Here is a 25,268-nt window from a genome sequence, read left to right as displayed (position 1 = left end):
TCACCAACAAAACTATGATCCTCACCATTAGAGGAGCGATTTTGTGAACTGAAGCCAAATTTTTGGCTTTGGCAAGGCATTTGATAGAACCATTGGAGTTGCTCTTATTGAGGTTATACAAGTTTGGTCAGTTGGCCAATCCAAAAGTAATAACCCTTAGGTATCAAAAGCAAAATGCATTCAGTTTTGAACAAACAAAAAAAAAAAAAAAATTTGAAAAGGAAAAAAGATATAAGGCTAATTTATAAATTTTAAAAAAAAAACTAATAATGGTAATTCCCAATATAAATGTAGAAATCATTCCAAAGATAAAATTTTGCAATAGTAAGAAATAAGATAACTTTAAATACAATGACAGAACCTAAAGGTACCTTACTCACTAACAAAACTGTGATCCTCACCATCAAAGTGATTTTGTGAACTGAAGCCAAATTTTTTTTGCTTTGGCAAGGCATTTGGCAGAACTATTAGAGTTGCTTTGATTGAGGTTATACAGGTTTGGCCAAGTGGCCAATCCAAAAGTAATACCCATTTGGTATCAAAAGCAAAATGCATTAAGTTTTGAACCCAAAAAACAAAAAAAAATGAAAAAGAAAAAAGATATAGGGCTAATTTATTTATAAAAAAAAAAAAAAAAAACAACAACAACCCTAGCTAATAATGGCACTTCCCAATATAAAGACTGGTGCAATTTATTATTCTTTATTTTCAAATCTATGTTTCAACTGTTTAGTGCAATTTTACTTGCAACTTATTAGAGAATAATAAATCCATTAAGTAGTAAATAAATAAATTATCTTCAAAGTGAAGAGAAGTATTTTTAGCTTTTATTTATTTTCATTCATTCAACTTACAAAAAGATGCAAAAATCTAAGCCAAACCAAACTAATCACAATTTATTATTAATGCTATTGAATTCAAATACTCCCTCAAACTGATCCCAAGCCACAAACTCGCTCAATTTAACATATAAAATTCAATATTGTTTGTTCACTACTAAGAATACAAGTTTTGAGCTCAACATTTGTGGACAATCTACTAACTAATGTTTGTTGTCCACATAATGTGGTTCATATCAAGACACCACTTGCTATCCATTCATATACCAACACACCACTTGCCATCCAGTCATATCAAGACACCACTTGCAGCAAAAATTGATGAACTGCAGCAAGAGGAAATGAAATATTATAAATTGATTTATAGAAATCTAGCAATCAAAACAAAGGAAAGAAAATAATCAAAGTGGTTCATTCATATTAGTAGAGATCAGAGAAACAAGGGAGGAACAAAATGGTTTCTGACTTGAATGTGTGTTCTCATGCTTGTAGTCTAATTTTATATTGTGAAATTAGTCGAGTATAGAAATGATAATCCAAGTGAAAAGCTTGTTAAAGTGCTAAAAAAATTCATTACTTGAACTAGCTGACGTCAAAAATCCATATCGAACAAGACTTCCTTTTTGCTGAACTCATTCCATTTCTAATTTGGTATTTCTACCTTCCAGAAGAAAAAAAAAAAAAAAATCTCACCTAGTTAACTACATGAACAATTTAATAAAATTGAATAGATAGGGAAAACAAGAAGAAATTCTCTCACCCACTCCTCATTATTCCAACAAAGTATCAATAACTGTAAGGAAGCAATTCATATGTGATATTCAGACGAGTAATATGACCTACAACATTACAAAGATAAGTAAATAATTTTGCCCAGATCGAAATTCGGCTCTAACTCCCAAACCGGGAACTCGATTCGAGTCTTGTCTTCTCCCACAAGTCTCTCGTGCTTAGGCGGTCGTGTGTGCCAAGTTTCGTGCTAATCTGACATCGTTTGGTGATTTTTGGCATCAACACTCCGCAACTCCCCTTTCTACAATAGCTTGAATAGATAATTTCAATAAAAAAGATGAAAATAGAGATTTTTTTTCAACCATCTGAACCACCATCAGAGACAACATTTAAAGTTAAAAATCTAAAAGAAGACCGCTATATGGAATTCATTCAGGTGCATGCTAGAGAGAGAAATAGTAAAACCAAATTGTACTTCATAAACGATTTTGGTTTGTGGTGGCAAAGCATTATACCTGAATGTGAAGAGAGAAAAAAATGGCAACTTAACGTGCTTACCTTGTCACTGTCTTTTGTCAGTTGCAAGGAACACTCAATTAAGAGTACAATTAAATGGGAGGCCACGCCACCTTCAAATCTAATACATCAAAGAAATATATAGTCAAATAACTGAATCCAATTTTACAAAAGAAATATATGATAAATCACACTAATAAAGCTTAAGCTCACCCACAGAACACCTTTTGGAGGTAACAGCATCAATACAATGATGAAGAGAGTCACATATATTTGTTAAAGCCCAAGACGTTGTGTTACACACCTATTAATAGGAATTATTTACATGCATAAGATACAAACCTTAAAATATACAGGAATGGTAAATTTCACATTTGCACACACATACAGATGAAACCAGAAATATTACCAAGACCATTGGATTGCGAGTGTTAATATGAGCAGCATGGATAAATTTACCAAGGATCTCTACACTGTATGATTTAAATTCGTCGTAAATTTTGTCTATTCAGTAAGTACCAAACGGATTTTAACAGTTTACAATATGTCGGTATTACCTCTGATGAGTTTAGGTCACGTAATGGAAGCTTTCATATGAGAATTGAATAATTTTAGGCATCATTTGACAAACAGATGGTTGTTAATAGAAGAAGCATGATTGCTGCTAGATAACCAATAAATGCATGTGGCAGCAGCTAGCAAAGAAACTTACTGAAATAGCCTATGTTCATTCATCACACAAACCAACTAAACTATGCAGCCTTTGGAAGAAGTAAACCAATTCGATAAATAAAACCAGAGAACTAAGCAGAATGATGTCTGATCAAATTTTGGATAATCCTTGCTGGAAAACTAAGAAACTAGCTAAGGAACCCACTCTGCACTAATGATAAACCAATAAAATAAGCACCAACGCCTGATCAAGTTTTAACATGCACAATGAGATGAGTGACGTGGGCACAAAAACAAAATACCAACCATAGAAACTAAAAATTCTCAAATTACATAACACTGATTTGTAGTTTCCATAATTCAAGCCCACAAATGAACCCCTAGCCAGGGTGAACATGAAATAAATCTATATGAGAATCCCAATATTGAAGGGATAGATAAATGTTCAATTCACAAGACTCTTTACAATGGGAAGGAACTTTCACTAAAAAGCTTAATCTTAAGCTGCCATGAACCGAAAGGTGAGTTGAAATTCACATTCGAAGCAATATAAAATATTACACCTCGGGATTAGAAGCAAGAAGAAAGAAAACTGGTCAAGATAATCTGTACAAACCAGTACACCAACATTGTAGAATAAAAACACTACTGTAAAACCATTCTAATTCACACCAGAGAAAAAGGCAAAAGGGGAAAAAAAAGTGTCATCTAAACATTTCATCATAATTTCCGCCCTTCACAAATATACCAAGCAAAACCAGAAGGTTCACCATGCAGAAAAGAAGCTACATAGAGTGTGTTGCTGATCAACCGACTAATGCAATAGAGAAAAACTCACTTATACATTGAAACTACACCATTTTGCTAAATAGATCAAATGGCAAAACACCATATCAAGCATCTATAGAATTATTGACTAGTTAAACAACGAAGCCAAAGCCAACCAAGGTAGTTTTCAATCATGGAGCTTCTTCCACACCAATATGGATGTCACAGCCATGCCCAAAAAAAGTCAGAAGGTTTCTATTTTCAAGACACTGACTTGAAATGAAATGCTTAGATTCACACTACACAGGGACCATATTATAGTTAGTGTTTAGATTCAACTGAGCATAAGGAGTGAGTAAGGATACTTATCAAAAATAAATAAATAACTTAAAGAAATAGTAGGGAAATGAGGGAGGACAATTGTATGCAGCTAATGCACACTCAGGCAAATGCTATTGCAAATATGAAATATGTGATACTCAACATTATCTTTACCTAACTCTACTCATTCTGATATCATCTTGGCTATCTGAATTAGATGAAACCAACAATTTCGAAACTTCTTTCGCATACTTTCAAAAAAAAATTGACAGCATCCATTTTAACCCAGATGGATGATTTCTATCGATCCTTTTTTTTTTTTTTTTTGCAACAAGAAGATTCTATAACTTTACGATAGAGGGTAGACACTAAAATAAATTGAAGTAAATATATATTTTAGTATAAAAGAGATGACATAATTTTCAATGAATTTTTAAAATTAAACAAAAATTTCAATTAACCCGGTAGAGCAAAGACTTGAAGACTTGAAGAAGAAGAAGAAGAAGAAGAAGAAGAGCTAACCTGGTTCAGAGATTGAGAATGACTGAGAGAGTTGAAGAGAGACACGTCACACCGTCGTCGTCGCTCGCCGCCGTCACACGCTGCTCGACGCCATCTCACACTGTTCGCCGCCATCGATTCGATGCTCGCCGTCATCTACCGCTGCTCACAGTCGAGAGAGAGAGTCGTAAGAAGATATGGGGATTTTTGATAGGGTTTTTGGTTCAAAAGATTAGGGATTTTTAAGATTGGGGATTTTTGGTTAAAGGGGGGAAAAACAAGCGCGAATGAAAGAAAAAGTTAAGCGCTCAGATTTTTTTTTTTTTTTTTTTTGCGACGTCAAGTTACCATCACAAATCAAGATTTAAACAATAAAACGACATCGTTTAACTAATTTTTTAATTGTTTTTATTTTTTTTAATTTTGTATTTGCGACGACACCTATTACCGTCGCAAAAAATAGCTTTATTTGTGACAGCAGGGGGTTGCCGTCGCAAAAAATGCTCATTTATTTGCGATTGCAGTTGTTGCCATCGCAAAAACTTGCTTTTTTGTGACAGGAAGTGGTGCTGTCGCTTAAACCTAATTTATTGGCGACGGCAAGTGGTGCCGTCGCAAAAACTCACTTTTTGCTACGGTAAGTGGTGTTGTCGCAAATGCTTCCATGTTATATGCCCCATTTTCTTGTAATGAATGTCTAACAAAGAATATACAGGCAAGTGAAGTGCTACATACAAGGTACAAAAAGAAAGGTATTTGTCGAAAATTTGTTTGTTCTAAACTAATGAAAAAATAAACAGAAAAACATATAAACGTTATGGATGAAACAGGTCAAACACAACTAAAGCAAGAAGGTTATTACGATTTGTATTGGCCCCTCATATTAGCCTTTCCAGGTGTGAGCCATTTGACACGTACCCAAGTATCATAGTTATCAGAATCCCAATCCGGATTGTAATCTTATGATTTCAATTATGCCAAACGATCCGGATCACACTAGATCATAAATTTCGTAGGATCTTAAAGCTACTATGATCCTATTCATAAATCTGTGTAAAATCGCATAAGATCCTAATTCTACAACAATCCCGATCCTAACAATTTTTTTGTTGTTATTTATTTCTTATATATATATGTATGTATATGTATATAAAAAATTGACTATAAATGTGTACATAAATAAATTGACTAGAATCGCATAGATATATGTGTATATCTATATAAAAAAATTTGACTATAAACACTGTTTTCAAATGTCTCTTCTAATTGATGTTAACATAAAAGAAACATTATATCAAATTTATCATTTTTCTTTAATATTTTTAATATTACATAACATATATTATCATTATCGATAATTTTTCATTTTATTGTACATTGAAAGTAAATCTTACGATCCTCGATCCGATTTTACCATCTGATCCACTAGTCTCTTCCAACGATCCCACATAGGATCCCGATTTTAACAACTTTGCCAAGAAGCTATATTGCACGCAGCTAGTCTCTTTTCTATTGAACGAAGATGGTACTCTCTACTCACCCTCCAATATTCACTAAGAGACTAATATTCAAAAAGAGACAGTACTCGTGTCTCAGTTTTTTTTTTTTTTTGTTCTCTACTGCTGATGAATTTAAGATTTCATAATATTTTTAATTGGAGTAAGTTCATTCCAAGATTCCAATAACAAAAAATTCAAAAAAAAAAAAACACAGCCATTATCATAAATGATTAAGACCCTAACTCAACACAAAATAAGTCTGTTGTAGTGTTGGCTTTGGGCCCATTAATCCAGCTATAGCCTATAGTTAGAAAATTACACATCAAATTTGTCCAGATAATGCAAAGGCATATTCAATGAAGAGGAAGCTTTAACCAATGAATACACATTCATCTATAAAAAAAAATTAAGTGTATATCACAAAGAAAGGCAATTAGAAACAAAAGCATCATCTAATCAAGCATTCATTAATAGGAATACAAAAAGTACCTGAAGCAGACTCGCTCTTAATTTGAATCTCATTCTCTTCAATTGGTGTGTATGCTCTTGGTTTCCATCTTTTGCCCTCAAAACATCTAATAGATAAGTAAGGACATAACAATTCACCAAACTTTCATAGCTGACATACACTAAAAGTAGAAACCAATAACAAAATTTGTCATGTAAAACTCTTGAAAGGGCCACAAACTACTTTCACCAAAACAAAATTGGCAAATAAAAAGTAAAAACAAAGAAGTCATAGTCAACAATGTCTTGAAATCTATGACCAACAATTTAATTCAAAAAAAATAGGCATTTGTCTAACCTATAGTCACTGCAGTCATTCAAGCTTAACCTGATAGAGGCAACAACAATGATCAAACTAAGAAAGAATACACACACACACACACACACACACATATATATATATATATATATATAGAGAGAGAGAGAGAGGGAGAGGCCAAACTTGCTAAAGAGTGATGTCCTTCATAAATAAAAGTTTTCCAAACATACACACACACATATACACAAGTAAATCAATAACAAATTGTAGAAGAGGTAATAATTTCAAAACAAAATAGCAAAAACAATAGCAAACCATTCAAAATTTTAGTCAAAAATCAAAGAATGTAGCCTATTCAAATCCATAACCCAACAAAAAAAATTCAAAAACATTAACATTAACATACACTACTAATGAAAAACATAGAAAATAAAAAATAAAAAACCCTAAACAATTATGATAATTATGACAATGTTTATCTATTACGACCATTCAATTACCTTGAAGTCCTGAGCAATTTCACGGACAAGCCTTTTCAATGGAAGCTTCCTAATCAGGAGCTCAGTACTCTTTTGGTACCAGCAAATTTCACTACATATCAATAAAGATAACAAAGAATCTGAAAAACATAAGAATTGTTATAAATATAGTAACCATAATTCAAGCTTTAATTCACTGGGTAGAGAAGACTTTACTTGCCTAAAAAGGTGACTTCCTAGTTGTAAGAAGGGCTACCAAAAAAATTGTTTTATTCAGAAGAACAGAAAAAAATCAGTGAACTCAACACTATCATGAAGAGCCAAAGACAAAGGCAAGAAATTTGCTTCAAAAACTATGAAATATAGCAGCTAAGGATTTGCAGACCATCATTTAAAAACCAATGTAACCAATGGTGTGAAGCCACAATCTAACAAAACCAATGTAACCAGATGTTTTCCCAGATAATCTACCAGGGGATTTGACTGATAGAGAGATTGAATTCACCGTTGATGTGATTCCCGAAACGCAGCCAGTATCTAAAGCTCCTTACCGAATGGCTCCAACTGAACTGAAGGAATTGAAAATGCAATTGCAAGAACTGTTAGATAAGAAGTTCATTAGACCAAGCACTTCGCCTTGGGGTGCTCCTATTTTATTTGTAAAGAAGAAAGACGGCTCATTGAGATTGTGTATTGACTACCGTGAACTGAACAAGGTAACTGTGAAAAATAAATATCCATTGCCGCGTATTGATGACTTATTCGATCAGTTACAGGGTGCTCAAGTGTTTTCTAAGATTGACCTCAGATCCGGATACCATCAGTTGAAAGTTAAACCAGAGGACATTGACAAAACTGCTTTTCGAACGAGGTATGGACATTACGAATTTTTAGTTATGCCTTTCGGAGTTACCAATGCACCTGCTGCATTTATGGACTTAATGAACAGAATCTTTAAACCATACCTTGATGATTTTATTGTAGTATTCATTGATGACATACTGATTTACTCCAAAAGTGTAGAAGAACACGAACATCATCTGAGACTTGCCCTACAAACCCTAAGAGAACAAAAACTTTATGCTAAACTGTCTAAATGTGAATTCTGGCTCGATCATGTTATGTTTTTGGGGCATGTTGCTAGCAAAGACGGAATTTTCGTTGATCCACAGAAAATTGAATCTGTAGTGAACTGGCCTAGACCAACAAATGTGACAGAAGTCCGAAGCTTTTTGGGACTAGCCGGGTATTACAGAAGATTTGTCAAAGATTTCTCCAAAATCGCCTTGCCGTTAACTCAACTAACACAGAAGGGGATATCATTTGACTGGACTGACCAAAGGGAATCAGCTTTCCAAGAGTTGAAGACTCGACTCGTGACTGCACCAGTTCTTACTTTACCTTCAGGTACGGATGGTTATACTGTATTTAGTGATGCTTCTCATAAGGGTTTGGGGTGTGTTTTAATGCAGAATGGGAGAGTAATTGCCTATGCTTCCCGACAACTGAGACCGCACGAAAAGAACTACCCGACCCATGATCTGGAACTCACTGCAGTAGTATTTGCACTAAAAATCTGACGTCACTACCTTTATGGGGCAACATGTGAAGTATATACCGACCACAAGAGTTTGAAATATTTCTTCACACAGAAAGAACTGAACATGAGACAGCGGAGATGGCTAGAACTGATTAAAGACTATGACCTACAGATTTTGTACCATCCGAGAAAAGCCAACACCGTTGCCGACGCATTGAGTCGGAAATCGACTAGAAATTTAGCCTACCTGCTCACCGGACAGAAAGAGTTGCTTTGCGACCTTGAAAAGTCTGAAATTGAAATTGTTTTGCGAGACCAATGTGGGACAATAGCTGCTATATCTGCTCAACCAGCATTGATTGAAGAGATTAAGGAGAAACAACAACAGGATGACTTATTAAAGAAGATCATCGAAGAAAGGGAATCCAAACCGAGACCGGGGTTCAAGTTTGAAAATAATGTACTGAAATTTCAAGAAAGACTGTGTGTACCAAATGATTCTGCATTGAAAAGAAGAGTTCTGCAAGAGGGCCACAACTCAAAACTGTCTATCCATCTAGGGAATACAAAAATGTACCAAGACCTGAAACTGAATTTCTGGTGGCCGGGAATGAAGAAAGAAATTGCTGATTTTGTATCGAAATGTCTTCATTGCCAACAAGTTAAAGCCGAACATCAACGACCCGCAGGCTTATTGCAACCCTTACCGATACCGGAGTAGAAATGGGAACATATCACCATGGATTTTATTGTGGGATTGCCTCGTTCCAATAAAGGTATGGACTCCATTTGGGTTATTGTTGGCAGACTGACTAAATCTGCTCACTTCTTACCTGTTAAGACAATTTATAACGCGGACAAATTGGCTATACTCTATATTGATGAAATTGTTAGACTGCATGGAGTGCCTGTGTCCATTGTCTCTGACAAAGACTCAAAGTTTACATCGAGATTTTGGCAAAGCCTACAGAATGCATTGGGTACCGAACTGAGACTGAGTAGTGTCTATCATCCTCAAACAGATGGTCAATCAGAAAGGACCATCCAGACTCTGGAAGATTTATTGCGAATGTGTGTCCTTGATTTTCAGGGAAACTGGGAAAGCCACCTACCATTGGCTGAATTCGCCTACAACAACAGCTACCATTCGAGTATTGGTATGGCGCCTTTCGAGGCATTGTATGGAAGAAAATGTAGATCTCCGATTTGCTGGGCAGAAGTTGGAGATGGGCCTTTGCTTGGGCCCGAAATTGTTTATGAAACAACTGAGAAAGTGAAACTGATACAACAGAGACTGAAAACCGCACAGAGCAGACAGAAGAGTTATGTTGATGTTAGAAGACGAGACCGAGAGTATGAAGTGGGTGATCACGTTTTTGTGAAAGTGACACCGATGAAAGGCCAGACTCGTTTTGGAGTCAAAGGCAAGTTAGCGCCGAGATACGTCGGACCGTACGAGATAATTGAGAAAATCAATCCGATGGCGTATCAAATTGCGCTTCCTCCTGAAATGGAGCATATGCATAATGTCTTCCACATTTCTATGTTGAGGGACTACCTCCGGGATCCTTTCATGTGATAGAGCCTACTCATGTAGTGCTGAGTGATGACTACACTTACGAGGAACGGCACATACAGATTGTGAACAGACGGATCAAGAAGTTGAGAAACAAAGAGATCCCGTTAGTGAAGGTCGACTGGCAAAACCATGGCGGCGTGTATGCCACTTGGGAAAGGGAAGATGACATGGCTAAGAGATATCCTGAACTGTTTCCACTAGATCCTATCTTTTTCCAGAATGAAGGTAACTCGAGTTTAGAGGACTAAACTCTTTTTAAGGAGGGGAGACTGTAATAACCCTCACCATTGTTTACCGAATAACCACTGATTACCGTTAAACTGAACTGATTATGACTAATAAGTGAACTAATTGAAATACTGAACTGACTGACTGAAATCTAAAACTGAATTGACTGAGTATATCTGTTTAATTGTGCATTTATCTGTTTGATTGTTTGAGTATCTGTTCATGTTTTTATGTTTTTAACTGTTAATTGAAGGCCCTATCGGCGGCCGAATCCAGAATTGATTGATGTTCTATGATCCTTAGAATTAATGTGATTTTATGGTGTATTTATCTGAAACTGATTAGTTATGATTAAATTAGATTAAATATTGGGTTAATTGCAAAGTTTGACTTAATTACAATTAGACCACTTAGTGGCCATTACCTATGCACTCTTGAGCCCTATACATTGAATCAAAACACTTTTGCTTAGCTCATTTTGAGCATACCACCGACTTAAGAGAGGGAGTGAGAGTGTCTTCATCTCTTTTTGCTTGATCTTGCTTGGATTGAGAGAATTGAAGTATAGGTTGCTAATTTGAGCTCCTAAACCTTGAATACAAGACTAAGGTAGGAACTCATCTTCTTATTGTTGTCATTGAGCTAGTTCTTGCATGATTTATAGCAAATTGTAGCCTTGAGCCAAGTTATGGCTCTTACATGTTGAATCGATCATTCCTTGCATGCATGTTTGTATTGTAGACGTTGAGTTGTTTCCATGGCAAAATGTTACATGCATGTTCACAATTATGTTTAAGTCCATGATTTCATCATGTTTTGGAAACAATTGGCTCCTTAGAGCATCAAATTGAAGCTTTGAATTGGTTTGAATTCATGCATGGTTGCATGTTCTCCTTGTTCATGAAATTGGTTTGAAATTGGGTTTGAATTAAACACCCTTGGGCTTTGATTTCTCAAATTGAGTTTTGAATCATGTTTTACTATGAGTTTATAAGAGTTTTCCAGAAAATGGGCCCAAGAGGATCGGTTTTGACACATTTAACCTTGAGTTTAAGCTTGGAGGTGCAATCTGGAATTTCCAGATTTTGCACTCCCGCTCGAGCGGGTAAAGTGGCGCTCGAGCGTGGAATCCGAGCATCCTGTATCTCTGCACTGTTTTACAGTCCGCTCGAGCGGAGGACTGGGCGCTCGAGCGGAGTCTTGTGTCTCAAGCTCAAGCGGGCGTCGAGCGGAGATTTCACCCATCCAATACTTTTGCAGTACACTCGAGCGGGGGATTTGCCGCTCGAGCGTGTACCCTTGTCTGCATGTCCGCTCGAGCGGAGTGACCTACGCTCGAGCGTGACCCCTGTTTCCTGAAAAAATCTGAAAATGCTTTTAAAAGTACATCTTTACATCCTCATCTCATTCTAGGCATTCTTAGGCCTAGTTTATAGCATCTTAATGAGGATATAGATGTAGAACACACCGAGGCAAATTAGGGATTAAATTATTATCTCTTCTGACTGTGTAGCTTAGTGTGTGTTCAATCTGTTAACTGTGTAGGATTGGCTTTCTGAGGAGATGCTCTAGCTTACTGTAGCCCAGAACTCTGTGAGTAACATCTGTGTAAAGATATGTTCAAAATGATTACCTCCTGAACAATTGAACTGTACTGCTTTCTGAACTGTTACTGTTAATTGAATGAATGTATGTCCTATATTCTGAACTGTATTGTGACATCCTTAGCACCTACTGTTTACTGATACTGTTACAGAGATCTCTGTCGGTTCCCTCGTTGGAACCACTATCGTTACTGACTGATGGCCATCATTTACTGCTCGGTCTTTTAAGACCTACTGTTTACTGTACTGTTATGCTAATGGATGTACCACATATGACTGTACTGACTGAACGACTGAAATACTGATTTAATGAACTGTTTTCATTACTGTAAGGACATTCATTCTTAACCCCTTTACGCATTGTGTTATTCACTGGGCTTTAGCTCACTGCTCATATATATATATGTAGGTGTGCAGGCACCAGACCGCAGCTAGAAGCGTCGGGATTAACTCCAGTTTTGTCGAGCCAACCTATGTGCCTCAATGCGAGGTTCCGAGTCTGCCATGCTATGGCTTAGGAGTCTTTTATTTCCCCCTTCTGTCTCTGTATCTGTTTTGTGAATTGTTTAGGCTGATAGCACTTACCGTACTACTCCTTAAGGGTTTGAGTCCCTATTCTGAATGATGTAACTATTGTACATACTGTTCTGTACTGTTAACGTTTATACGTATAAAAGTCGTTTTGGCATACAAACTGTCACAGCTTATTGGACATTGTTTATTTACTATATTGGCTTCCGCCAGCCCCTGTACTCTGTATTACTATATTATAGGCCTTCGGTAATCTCGGATTACTGGACGGTTACGGTGCTAAACCCATAGGGGCAGGTTTGGGTCGTGACATGGGTATTGGAAGACGCCAAAGAATGAGTGAATGAATGAGAGGGAGTTATGAGCTGAGAAACACACACACACACACACACACACACAGAGGACTGATGAGAGTGTCATCTGATGAGAGAGAGAGAGAGAGAGCAAAGAATAAGTAGTGATGAGAGTGTAAACTTCAGACAGGATTTGAGTTTTGAATTTTGAACTCATCTCAACTTGAGCCCTGCAATTGAAGCAAATAATGAATGAGACGTGAAAGATGGATTCTCTCACATATAGTTTAAATTTGTAATGTAATGGCGGAAAGCTGAAGGAAAGAAAGACGAAGTTATCTCAACCATTGAATCAAATGTCCATATAGGATAACCATCCCATCAGCCCCCTTGTTTTGTTATATATATATATAATATAAATCAAGAATAAATTATAAATGCTTTGGAACAAATTCATTGCAAGAGATAGTCAACAACTTTTATCAATTCTACTACTATTTCGTAAATAAGTTTCAGATACTAATCACTTGGTTTCAACATTTAAATAAAACTTAAATCACTATTTTAAGGAACTTAAATCACTATAAACCTTCCCCAAACTATGAACTATTAAATCAATGCATTGGAAACCCATTTCTTGTAATGATATTTGGAGGATTCAATCCAAAGCATCATACCAAACCAAAACAAAAAATAATAATAATAATAATAAAAATAAATAAAACTGAAAACCTGAAACCAGATTACCCCTTTACCCTTAACCATTAATCAAGAGGTTTTAAGATGATTAATGTTTGTTTTGGTGGACTAATTGCATAGATTTTTTCTGTTGTGAGGTGCCTTGTTAGTCATTTTCCTCTTGTTCAAATAATATACAAAACCAATCATACATAAGAAATTACACACATTATAGCAGTGCAAGTCAATAAATTGATTAAATAGACTACAACACAATACCCAAATTCTTAGTTCACATTACACTAGGTTTTTTCTTCCAATAATTCATGTGTACATCCAACATAAATATATTGGGTGTTTAATTGAATTTGCAATTGATTAAAGAAGCATAACGCTATGTTTGGATTGAGTGATTTGGAGAGAAAAGAAAAGAAATTGAGAGATATGTATTTCTCTTACTTGTTTGGATAACCTAAGTGGAGAGAAATGAGAAGAAATAGAGAGAAATGGAGAGAAATTCATTTCTCTTATGAGCCTCATTTTCAATCTTCCCAAAAGTGGAGAGATTGGGAGAGAAAAGAAACCACTATTTTCATAATACCAATTTTGTCCCTATAAAAATAAAAGAAATAAAATGATTGAAAATATAAAAAGGTTATTTTAGTAATATAACATAAAATAATTTCTTTTCTTTTCTCTTAATCAAATCTAACCAAACAAGAATAAGAGAAATCACAATCATTTCTTTTCTTTTATTTATTCCTTATTCAAACAAAAAGGAGAGAAATCACAATCATTTCTTTTCTTTTCTTTTCTCTCCTAAGTTCCCAAACATAGTGTAAATGTGAGCTACCAACACAAAACACTCCTCGAATTACCAAATCTTGAAATTAACATATACCTAGAACGAAATATGGTGGCTGAGAGAGAGAGAGAGAGAGAGAGATTAGGGCACGATGGCAGGAAGCAAGAGAGGATGTAGAGGGAAAACAAAAGCAATGGAAAGCGGGCTTACCGGTGGGATTGGCTGGCGGTAGTGATGGGTCGTGCAAATGTGGGGACTGTAGGGGTTCCGCTGTATTCAGAGAGACAGTGCCAAAGGTGGCATGGTGCGGTAGTGATTACAGGGCGGTGAAAGTGTGTGAGGTAGAGATTGCTAAGAGAGGGAGTCGATTTGTGAGAAATTAGGACAGAGAATAAGATCCAAAGAGAAAGAGGGAGATAAATCAACTTACCTGGTGAGAATGAAATAGTCCAAGTTCGTGAATCGGCGGCGTCGACTTTGGATTTTAGGCGGTACAATGGTGGAATGGGAGCAACAAAATCGTCCGTGAGGGAGGAGGAATGAGAGAAAGTAGTCGTGTGAGAGAGAGAGAGAGAGAGAGTGAGAGAGAGAGAGAGGGAGAGAGAGGGACATGAGACACTTAGAAGGGATTAGGGGCAAAATTTAAGAGGCTCCTAAATTTTGAGAGGGAATTTCAAATTAACGTAAAATTTTGTGAAAAATTTTATTTCTAATTGTTTTTTAGATGTGAAAAATATGTTATGCTTCTTAAATTATTATTTATTGTTTACAATTTTTTTTATTAGAGTTTTATGACTCAGTTTGAGAAAGAAAAAAAAAAGTATAAAATTTCGATACATTTAAAAGTATAAATTTTATTAAAAAAAATTAAAATTACACCAAATATAAAAATATCATTTATTTTTTATTTTTTTATTTATAGATTTTTTTAAATAAATAATTTAATTGTTAATTATATCTAGATTAACTGCATTTAAAAATTAAATATTTTAATTAAAATATTAATAAAATTCATTTAAAACAAAAAAAAAATGTATTGAAAATTCAAAAATAACTCTTGCAATTCTAAATCAAACATTGTATAAGTTTTTCAATTTTTTTTTTTTAAAAAAAAGATATAATTAGTCTAAGGTCCCTTTCCCATTTTTAGTAATGGAAGAGATCCACAATATTATTTTTTGATATCTAAGGTCCCTAAACCCACACCCATCTATCACAGAAAAATTTGATATATATCTCTCTCTCTCTCTCGTCGATCTCAAAGACGAGATCACTCCGTTCTTGTCCTAATCATATAGCTCGAAAGCATCCTTCAGCCCTGCACTCTTCGAGACTGATGAAGCCGTCGAGGTCGGTGTCAAGCTCCTCCATTAACTACTCTTTTATTAATGATTATTATTTATTTTGGTCCAGGTTCACTGCAGCTTAGCATCTTCCCAACGCAACAACGGGGCTTCAATTGAGTAGTTACTTCGAAATCAATCCTACTTTTTCTAATTTTGTTGTGAAATTGCAGCATCATCATTAAAATCCATTCGTTTTTGTTTTTCTTCGTTTTCTATTTCGCAATCTCTCTCTACCTATTTCAATGGCGATTTCGGATGAATCAGCAGTAGATTCAGAAATTTCCCTGCCATATATATTCGGATCCATCATAATCAAAGGCACCTTCAACCGATTACACGACGATCACCGCATTTTCCTCAAAGTTCTCTTTATCTCTCTCTTTCTATATATATATATATATATATATATATATCTGAAAATGTATTTGATTAAGTTGGTATTTACAGAAAGCAGCGGAATTGGCTAGGGATCGCATTGTGGTTGGAGTTTGTTATGGGACCATGTTGACTAAGAAACACGTATTTTTAACATCTTTGCGCTCTATGTGAATCCATGTTTATTGATTACTTACTGGGTGATTACTATAAATTGCTCATTGTTTCACTTCACAATTTTCTCTGGATAGAGCCACACAATACCATACAAATTTTCTCTTACACGATTTTCTCTAAATAAAGCCACACAAATTTTCTCTACACAAATTTTCTCTCCACAATTTCTCTGCGAAGTCCAAAGAAAATTCGTCCAGAGAAATTAAAAGCTTGTTGTTACAATCCAGAGAAATTATAATTATTACAAATTTCTCTGAACTTTTATGTTGTGTGTTTTTTATGTGTTTTTATATTGAACAAGTTATTTTTCGTCTATTTTTCTTGTGAGTTTCTTAGAACTCTTTGATCATTTATGGTTTATATAGCTTAATACATGTTGTGTTGAAGAGCTTGAGAGAGAAGTGCTCGTGGAGAGATTGTTTGAATATGATCAAGTCTGTTGAATTTCTCTGAGAAGTCCAGTCCAGAGAAATTTGGGTAGCGTTTGGTAGAGCTTTCTAAATATAAATTGAGAATAGGAGTTGTATTTTGGATTCCCAGAATTTCTCTAGAGTTGTGGCTGTGTTTTTTTTTCTCTTTTCTTTGAGTTGTTGTTGACTCAAGTGAGATCATAGGTGGCTAGTTTGCAGTTGTGAACCAAAATTTCTCTGTGAAATCCAGAGAAAATTTCTGTGAACCAAAATTTCTCTATGAAGTCCAAAGAAAATTCGTCCAAAGAATCTCTAGAACGAATTTTCTTTGGATTGAAGTTGAGAGACCTTAGACATTATGGAAATATTAAGTGTCCTTTATGCTATAAAATCTTAATACCAGTTACCTTAAAAAAAATCCCTATTTTTGATTGTCATAAATAAATAATTGAATATCCATAACGATTGTCCATCACCATAACAACTCTGTCTCATGACAATCCAACACCATGCAAACTTTGTCTCATGATTGTCCATCACCATTGTTGTGGCAATAAGATTTTAGATCTACTAACAGTCATTTAGATCCATCACAAGCCTTTATTTTTTTTCTACTTTTCTCTTTATGTCTCTTTGTTTCTATTTTGTCAATAGAAAACTAAAAATTTGTAAAGGCAATTGTCAAAGGGTTCAAAACATACTTTTCTCTTATTGAACTCGTGATTTTTTTGCAATTCTATGTTACTGTAGGCCTCTCTTCCACTATACGGAAATGTCCCACACCCCCTATATTATTTGACCTTCCTAAAGCTATCATGAGGTATCAATTTACTTCTCTCCACTGAAACTAACATAAAGTCTCACTTTATCTCTCTCCCTCTGAAACTATCATGAAGTATTACTCTACTACCTAAATTATAAAATGATAAAATTAAACCCTTCAATAAATATACTAATTTACTCGTTATTCCGTCTTTGGCATTTAATTTTATATGTTCTACTCATTTACTAGAATTTCACTTTGCTAATAGTTAAATTACACCTAAACATTAAGGCTAAATTTCACTATTTGAAGATAATGAAATAATTATTACTATCAAGTTTTAATTAAATAATATTAAAATTTTGGTAATTACACACATTATAGAATTAATTAGACAACAAATTAATTAAGAAAATGAAATTATCGTTAGCTAATTTAAAATATAGTGATAATCACTTGTTGCTCCAACGAATCCATTGACGGCATCTCTCTTTAACTCATAAGTTTTCCATTTACTCACTAGTTCGTCTTTGCCTTTAATTTTATAATTTTTAGTTCTTAAGTAGAAATTTCATTTTTTAATAATTTCACCTAAATATTAAGGTTAAATTTCACTATTTAAAGATAATGAAATTTCACTAGTTGAATGATGGTATGTTTTATATTAACAATGACAATGATAATGAAGGTGGTGGTAATAACAATGGTGGCTTCATAATGGTTGCTGTAGTGGTGACAGTGACAGTGACGGTGATGATGGTTGCAACAATATTAGTGATGATTGTAGCAATTGTGAGGTTATAATCATTGATGTTGATGCTTGTGTATAAATATTTATAAATTCTATTAGCATTAAATAATTATGTAATTTTATGTGAGAAATTCGTCATAATTTAAATGACTTTTATCCTACAAACTCAATTATAATTGGATTCAAATGTATTGGACATAGGGTACCGCCTCTTACACTAACACCGCAAAATTATGATAACAAATTTTAAATAATATATACTTTGCAAAAAAATATAAAAATTATCATTTAGAATTATCTTGACACTATGAAGCATGGTTATGTCAACAAATATGTCATATTCGTATCAGGTAGTTACCAAATTATGAAAAAAAATTCCCACTCAATTTTATAATTACTATTAGTTAATCAAGTCTATTGAAATTAATTAGGATAATAAAATAGTTATACAAGAAATTGCACATTTAGCAACTAAATTTTTAGTTGCTACAAATCATTTTTTAGTCACCGAATGTAATTCCCAACTAAATTATTTAGTCGCCCAATTGGTTGTTGACTAATTGTCGGGAAAAGTATTGGTGACCAAAATTATTTTAGTAGCCAATGAATACCCTTTCGGCAACTAATAATTTAGTCTCCATAAATTTTTCTATAAATTTAATTTAAACTTTTACTGAAAATTTTTAGTCATACATAAATTTTGTCACTACTATGTTTTATTTAGTGACTAAAATATTTAGTCACCAATTCTTTTGTCCATTATGAATTAATTTCGTAGCCAAACATCTAATTGACTCCTTTGGCGACCAAACTTTTTTGTAGGCCAAAGATTGCAACTTTTTTGGTGACTAAATGTCTAGTCGTAAAAAATATCGACGGCTTTTTTGTTGACTAAATTTTTTGTAGGCAAAAACTTTAAATTTTGTGAGTTACTACATATTTAGTCATCAAATAAAATTTATTTTTCGTCTTTTTTTTTTTTGGCTACTAATTATTTAGTCTCCAAAAATCTTTTATTTCTTTTGGCTACCAAATATTTAGTCGCAAAAAAACCTTGATTTCCTTTTGACTCCCAATTTGGTTCATCGTCAACAACTTCACTTCTTTTTGGCTACTAAATGTTTAGTCACCAAAAAATTTCTTCAGTTTTGTTTTATATTAATTTCGCCCTATATTTATTCTATGCAACCTATACCCTGTATAAAAACAAAATAATAACAATCTAAGAAAATTCAACTTTTAATGTCAAGTTCGAAATATAACAAAAATTCCATACAAACAAAACATAATCCAACTTAAAATAATAATTCTATACAAAACAGAGGATTATACAAAACTACGTCTTGCGTACACAAAAAAAGAAATATCCACAATACCATGTCAAATGGTAATCTATACCACGCCAGATGTAATATGTTCTATGCCAAAACTAATTTGTACCACGCCAATAGTTATCTGTACAAACCATAGTAATCCACAAAAAAACAAAGGACAACATAATAACAGATTATAAAAAAAACAATGTCCTCTGCACATAAATAAGGAATATTCACATTTCCACGCCAAAAACCATCTATAAAAATAAAATTAACCATTAGTATTGATTGAATAACATTATCATTTCAAATTATAAAAGAAATTTATATAAAACTCGAATGTATATAATCTTTTCAAATTTGTATAATTATAGTCATAATCATATGTTGCATGTCTGGACAAGTTTCTCCCAAGTTTTCCCCTCCCGAAATGCAATTTTTCAGTTAAGTTTAAGGCATTTTCAACTTTAACTCCCAACCTATGTGTCCTACTCACAGGCCATATGTCCCCATATGTTCTATTAGGCACGAAGAAGCTACCCGCGCAATCCTCAGAGTTGTTCGAGATTGTTTTGCATTTTCGGCCCCCCAATGCACTTTTTCAACTAAGGTTAAGGTGTTTTTTACTCTAACTCTCAACACGTGTGTCCTAATTATGTCCCATATGTCCTAACAGGTCGTACTTGTCACGAGCAAGCTGCCAGTGACATCCCCAGAGTGGTTCAGGCACTGTTTTGTATTTTTGCCACCCCAACGCCCTTTTTGAACTAAGTTTAAGGCGTTTTCAATTCTAACTCCCAACCTACGTGTCCAATTTCATGTCGTCTATCGCCACAAGTTGTATTTATCACAAGTAAGCTTCTTGTGACATCCCCAGAGTGGTTTGCAGGCTATTTCACATTTTTGCCCACCGGACGCCCTTTTTTGACAAAATTTAAGGGTTTTTTACTCTAACTTCCGACCTACGTGTCCTAATTACGTGTCTTTTGTCCCCATAGGTCATATTTGTCACGAGCAATCTTTTTGTGACATCCCCATAGTGGTCTAGGGGCTGTTCCGCATATTCACCCCCGAACGCCCTTTTTTGACAAAGTTTAAGGCATATTTTACTGTAACGTTCAACCTATATGTCCTAATTATATGTTGTCTGTCTCCATAGGCGTATTTTATTGTATAAGCCAACCTTAACGAAGTAAAAATATGAAATTGAATACTCTAGACCCTCCCAAATAAGAAAATTTGTCATGCAAAACGCTTGCAATCATTAAAACACAATGTATTTATTTCACCATACTTGCATGGAAAGTTTAGGCCCACACAAACAGCCAAAGAGCATGTCTTCAATTAGAAAGAGATTTAATTATGTATCTATGTATGTACACATAAAAATATATGATATATCCCCATAATTCAATCCAAGACAGTCAATTATCCTCTTCCTCTTTCTATACCTCCAGTTAAAGGCTTCATTAATAAAAATGCACTTAATTAAATAGGACTCACACACACAAAAAAAAAGGTAAGACACAGAAAGGAAAAAATGCTAATCATGAAAAACAAGAAGAATTTAAATCGTTGACCACTTGTAAAAAAAAATCTTTGATCACATTCTAAATTCTTTCTGATAGGAACAAAGGATGGTAATAAATTTTGCCTTATCAAGGAAGAAAGTGGAATGAGAGAAAAATAACATGCTATCAGTATATTCTAGAAACTCTAAGCTCGTGAGACAACCCAAATAGTAAACAAACAAAAAACAACTACAAAAAGTTGAAGAGTAATTCAATTAGAATGGAAAGTAACATGTCAATAGAAGTTCAAAATTATGGATCAACAACCTGTTATTTGAAATAGAATTAATATGATAGTCATGTGCATGAGCATAAACCCTTCTACATCTTGCCATAAGGCTAGTCTCATGGCTAGTTACCCGCAAATTGTAACAATGAATGAAATAAATGAATGTTACTGACTTCAACAGTGTACCAAATACCAATGTATATATTTTTTTATCATACATAAATAAATTATATGATAATTACTTCGCACGAAAAAAATAGACATATGTACAGACACATTAGTGCAAGACAAAACAATGCAATTTTGATAGTCCAAGTTTGAAAAATAAATGAATGGTTGTAGCAAAAATGTCCATCCTGCAGTCTCACTTCTGTTTCATAAACACACATAAATACATATCTATATGATGATTACTTGTAAAAAAAAAGCATTGTTCTTTAATTAAGTTCATATTGGAATCTCTTGTAGACATGCATAGAGTACATATTTACATATTAGTTAAAAACAAATCAAAGTAATTTTGATACTCTTAAGTTTGTCAAGTAAAAGCTTGTGCCAGGACAAAGTCTGTAATCTGAAGGTTCCTGATTGCGCACCTTGCATCAATCCTTGTGCCTTGATGTTAATTAAAGATAGGCACCATAGGTGCAACTCACCGAACATAGTTGCCTCCTTTTTCTTTTCTTTTCTTTTCTTTTTTCATTTCCTTTCATTTTATTTTTCTGGACCTTTCCTACAATTCCTATGTGCTTGTTTCAGAATATGGCCAGGCTAATTTAGAAATTTCTTTCAATGAGTAAGTTAATTTGCGAGTATTGTCAGAGCTTTTCTCTAGTTTGGCACTGAGCTTAAAAAGCATAGTACTAAAATTGCTTGGGATAAGGTGTGTGTTCCAAAAAATGAGGGTGGCCTAGGCTTTAAGTCTCCAGAGACTTGGAATAGGGCTGCTATTGCTAAGCATAACTGGTTCCTATTTTTAGGTGAGGAGAAATCAATGTGGTGTCAATGGGTTAAATCCTATTTACTCAAAGGCAAAAGTTCTTGGAAAGTTTAAGTCCCTAATGACCCCTCTTGGGTCTTTCAAGATTCTATCCCTTAGGACTGTTGTCTCCCCTCTAATAACCCATAGAATTGGGAATAATGATTCCACTTTCTTATGGTATGATAACTGGCATCCTTTTGGTCCCCTTTGGGCCAAGTTTGGAGATAGAATTTTGTATGACTCTTTTCTCAATAGTGAGACTAAAGTCAATCAAATTGTTGATGGTGAGTCTTAGAAGTGGCCTACTCCTAATTCTTGGCTCTAACTCCAAGCCTACGCGTCCTATTTACATTCCGTTAATTGTCACAAGTCCTATTTGTCAAGGGGAAGCTGTCTGTGATAGCCACACAATGGTTCGGGGGCTGTTTTGAATTTTTGCCCCCTGAACGTCCTTTTTTAACTAAGTTTAAGGTGTTTTTGGTTCTAACTCCCAACCAATGGGTCCGAATTACATGCCGTCAGTTGTCACAAGTCCTATTTGTCAAAGGGAAGCTGTCCGCGAGAGTCACATGGTGGTTCGGGGGGTGTTTTGAATTTTCAACCCTGAAACGCCCTTTTTCGACTAAGTTTAAGGCGTTTTCGGGTCTAACTCCAAGCCTACGCATCCTAATTACATTCCATCAATTGTCACAAGTCCTATTTGTCAAGAGGAAGCTGTCCAAGATAGCCACATGGTGGTTCTAGGACTGTTTTGAATTTTCGACCCCGAAGCGCCCTTTTTCGACTAAGTTTAAGGCATTTTTGGGTCTAACTCCAAGCTTACGCATCCTAATTGCATTCCAACAATTGTCACAAGTCCTATTTGTCAAGGAGAAGCTGTACATGAGATCCACACTGTGGTTCGGGGGCTGTTTTGAATTTTCGCCCTCGGAATGCCATCTTTCGACTAAGTTTAAGGTGTATTCGGCTCTAACTCCCAACCTATGGGTCTAAATTACACGCCGTCAGTTGTCACAAGTCCTATTTGTCAAGGGGAAGTTGTTCATGAGAGCCACACGGTGGTTTGGGGGGTGTTTTGAATTTTCGACCCTGAAACGCCGTTTTTCGACGAAGTTTAAGGCGTTTTCGGGTCTAACTCCATGCCTACGTATCCTAATTACATTTCGTCAGTTGTCACAAGTCCTATTTTTCAAGAGGAAGCTGTCCGAGATAGCCACATGGTGGTTCTGGGGTTGTTTTGAATTTTCGACCCCGAAATGCCCTTTTCGACTAAGTTTAAGACATTTTCAGGTCTAACTCCAAGCCTACGCGTCCTAATTACATTCCGACAGTTGTCACAAGTCCTATTTGTCAAGGGGAAGCTGTCCATGAGATCCACACGGTGGTTTAGGGGCTGTTTTGAATTTTTGCCCCCAGAACACCGTCTTTTGACTAAGTTTGTCACGACCCTAACCCGCCCCTAGTAGGATGGTGCCGTGATGGCCAGTAATCTGAGATTACCGAAGGCCACTTACAAAATTCACACACAATCAGAGTATAAATATATGGGGCTAACATGTGCGGAAGCAATAATTTACAATACAAGTGGTTCATAAGAGCAGTGCATAAGTCAAATGGAATGGCATACATTTTTACATAGCTTTAAAACTTGAATACAAATAAGATGAAGTACAAAAATACATATTACATCTTGATAAAAGGCTTCTCAAGCCGACATAAACAAGATACATGAAATACAACTAAAAGCATAATCTTCAGGATTGCCGACATCCTCACTGCCGACATAACATACATACAAAACACACACACATCTCGGCGTAGCCGACTTCTTGCTTGTTACCTACATACATACATAGGGAGGGTGAGCTTGGATACTAATAAAGGGGTTAAATGAATGATTCCCGAGGTCCTTTCAAAACAATACATATATCATAGCTTGTTCAAAACATGGGATGAATCTAGTTCATCAGCTTGATCTTACAAAACTTACTTACTTACTTACTTACTTTGGATGTTAATAACATTTACATAATACAAGGGATGACATTCCGGACTTAGAAAAAAACATAACCTCGGCATCGAGCACACCCGTTCATAGTCCGTCGGTGGCCGATATCTTAACAAGGGTACTACTTAGGCTTAACGTCCCCTAGTACGAAAGGACGGTGCTACCTAGGCTTAAAGTCCCCTAGCACGGAAGGACTTACAAGACCCACGCGGTAAACCGTCAGTGGCAAAACAAGACAAAGCAAGGGAGATATCTCAAGCAAGGGTGCTGCGAAAATTTAGAGTCCTCCAGCACAAGGGACCTATGTTACAAAGGCTCGTAGCCCTTTAACACGAGAGTACTGCGAAAGTTTAGAGTCCTCCAGCACAAGGGACCTATGTTACAAAGGCCCGTAGCCCTTTAACACGAGAGTACTACAAAAGTTTAGAGTCCTCCAGCACAAGGGACTTTCAAAATAAGATGTGCAGTTGCATTATAGTCCCCTGGCACTAAGGACTTTCCGAGAATGTCATCAAAACAAAGCTTACTTGATACATAAAAATAGGGATAATCATTCATACTTGATCAAATACTTTTATCAAAATGAAACAAGGCTTTATCAAATCTTTATAACATAACTTTATTAAAAATACCACTCACATAATTCTTCAAACGTCGGGGTCAAGGCAAGTCCAAGTCCTACAAACACGTGGCAAAGTCTATTGAATGTACATCTCAAAACAAGTCTTACATACATGCAAATGATCTCGGGAAAACATGCTGGAAGTCGAAACACTGTTTTACATATCAAGAAGACATGCTGGGTACCAACCAGGTCTTTGCCGAGGTCCCACACCTCCTGGCCGAGGTGTGGCTACCTAGGCTTCGGCGTGCGGCTGCATGCCGAGGTGCGCACAAGACAAACTAAAGGTGTAAGTGATCATGCAAGGTAGGCCAAGGTGAGATACGATGCTTGGCCTAAGTGTGAGGTCTAGGTAAGAGTGATCTCG

General features: G+C 35.3%; 1 long non-coding RNA gene across 15 annotated transcripts; it reads right to left on the bottom strand.

The window, feature by feature from the left end:
- Positions 1 to 871: 871 nt before the first annotated feature.
- On the bottom strand, positions 872 to 14,968 carry LOC114298158 (uncharacterized). Of its 15 annotated transcripts, XR_014342976.1 has the most exons (9): positions 14,782 to 14,968; positions 7,314 to 7,345; positions 7,115 to 7,205; positions 6,654 to 6,683; positions 6,338 to 6,423; positions 4,371 to 4,511; positions 2,301 to 2,391; positions 2,130 to 2,208; positions 1,537 to 1,872 (listed from the first exon to the last, which is right to left on the bottom strand). It is a non-coding gene; the product is annotated as an uncharacterized LOC114298158 (long non-coding RNA). The 15 variants fall into 15 exon arrangements; XR_014342973.1 differs by lacking the exons at positions 1,537 to 1,872; positions 6,654 to 6,683; positions 7,314 to 7,345 and adding exons at positions 872 to 1,165; positions 1,417 to 1,496; XR_014342969.1 differs by lacking the exon at positions 6,654 to 6,683.
- Positions 14,969 to 25,268: the final 10,300 nt, after the last annotated feature.

This window comes from Camellia sinensis, chromosome 10 (assembly GCF_055761805.1).
Source record: "Camellia sinensis isolate YWXY chromosome 10, ASM5576180v1, whole genome shotgun sequence".
Taxonomy (NCBI): Eukaryota; Viridiplantae; Streptophyta; class Magnoliopsida; order Ericales; family Theaceae; genus Camellia; species Camellia sinensis.
Note: the sequence above shows the minus strand (reverse complement) of the source record. Positions and strands in the feature narration are given on the sequence as shown.